We start from the raw sequence: 2,253 nt of genomic DNA, 5'->3' as shown, positions 1-2,253 counted from the left end.
ATGTACATAAAAGTCTCCCATGCCTGGGTAACAAACAGCATACATACACTGTGTTTGTCTATGTATGCATGCATGAATGTATGATTGTCTGTGTGCACAGAAGTCTCTGTGTGTATGCATGTATGTATGTATTTGACCAAGAAGCATAAGGATGTAGGTTCAATCATTAGTATTTTAAACAGCACCTCCCCGCTCCCCAGACTTCCTTAACTACTTCATTAAATTAGTTACTAAAAACAAACCAAGAAATTACTGGAGCTGGAGGGACTCTGTGGTTCAAGCACTGGCTCCTCTTCTTAGACTCAAGTTCAGGTCACAGCACCACACCAGCTACGCCACAACCAGCTGTAACCCTGGCCCTAGGGGATTCAACTCCCTCTTTGCCCTTCAAGAACAATAAATTCACGTGCACATACCTAATACAGAAACACATATAAACAAAAATAAATAATCAGTAATGGGGCTGGAAAGATGGCTCAGAAGTTAAGAGCACTGGCTATTCTCCGGGATTCAGGTTCAAATTCCTGCACCTACATGGCAACTCACGGATATCTGTAATGCCAGCTCTTGGGTATCTGACACCCTCTTCTGGCCTCCACAGTTACTGAATAGACATGGCACATAGACATGGATGTAGGCAAAACACCACACACATAAAGTAGATTTTAAATAGTAACAATGTAACATAATGCTGTTATCTTTAGATGTGAGAAGACTGAAGCTTGTCTCTTCTCTATACAAAGTAGAAACAGAAGAGACTGAGAATCTCGGATGACAGAGGAATTTTGATTATTTAGAAATCCACAGGGCAGAGGCAACAGAAGTACCCTGTTTACAACACCCATCTCCAGCGCACACCTCACGGCTGGGTATGGTGGTGCACACGTGCAGTCCCCGAGACTGGGAAGCTGAAGCAGACGATGGTGATTTCCAAGCCAACCCAACCCTGGTACTTCAGAAGTCTGACTCAAGAATTAACCATAGATATTCTCACCTTAGGCGGCTCCTGACATACCTGTTCTGCTTAAGTATTTTCAATCAGGACACAGATGAGAACGTAGAAGACATGTCCACATGACAAAATAATGTCACAACCTCCCTCGAGTGACCCTCTGTTCCAGTGGCAACTTGATGTTATTATGGAATGATATCCCTTCTGAAAGAGGAGATCTACTTTATGTGTGGTGTTTTGCCTACATCCATGTCTATTCAGTACCTGTGGAGGCCAGAAGAGGGTGTCAGATACCCAAGAGCTGGCATTACAGATATCCGTGAGTTGCCATGTAGAATTTGAACCTGAATCCGGGAGAGTAGCCAGTGCTCTTAACTTCTGAGCCATCTTCCTTATTTGCGTTTTGAAAGCTAGGCTCCGCTTCCAGAAGTTAAATGAAGGGCTGTAAAGCCAGACCTCCACTCCAGACAACCGGATCTCCACAAGCAGCCACTTACCCACTCACCTTCAGCATCAAGTGTGAGCTCCAGAAAAAATTGCAAACACTTAGTAGGGCCCAAAAGCAGCCACCAGAAGACAATGAAGAATACTTTTGTTCTGAAGAGCCAAAGTTCACAGGTAGTACAGTTTTCCCCAAACTACCGCTGTGTCGAATTCTGTTGAAATGGTGACCTGTTAGGAGGTATCTGGGTTCCTCAGCATCCCTCTATCACTACCGAGGAAAATGTGTTCACAGCTATATCAGAATCAGCACAATTCAACACAAGACCCACGTTACACAGTGACATAAAGACCAGCGCTCACTTTGGACCTGTTCCGTAGGAAGCACTCAGCACTATGGTGCGTCCTCTCCGCTCTGAGCAAACTCCAGCCAGGGCTCATTCCCCTCAGTCGCAGAAGAGCTGCTGCCCTCGAACTGGTGTGAAAACTAAACATCTGTGCTGCAGCACACAGCAGGGCTAGGCCTCAGTGTGCAGAAGGTGAAAGCACGTGAATGTGTGTGGTGGCAGGGCTCACTTCATGGGAAGATGGAGAGAAACGGATCCTTCTCAAAAGAACACCTCACACGTGTACCTAATTTCCCTCACAAACTTCGGAACTCGAGCCAAGTTTCACAGAAGACTTGGATGAATATTAGACAACTTTATCGGTGTTTCTAAAATTCAAATAAAAAAGATTACAGCTTGAAATTTAACTACAGAGGTTTTTCTCAAAGGTTTAGCAACACAAACAAATGACACCAATTATCCCTCCCTCCTCTCCACCACAGGTGACTGGATCTGAGTAGGAAAGCAGAGAAA

This window comes from Psammomys obesus, unplaced genomic scaffold (assembly GCF_907164565.1).
Source record: "Psammomys obesus unplaced genomic scaffold, mPsaObe1.curated_primary_1811, whole genome shotgun sequence".
NCBI classification, from domain to species: Eukaryota; Metazoa; Chordata; class Mammalia; order Rodentia; family Muridae; genus Psammomys; species Psammomys obesus.
Note: the sequence above shows the minus strand (reverse complement) of the source record.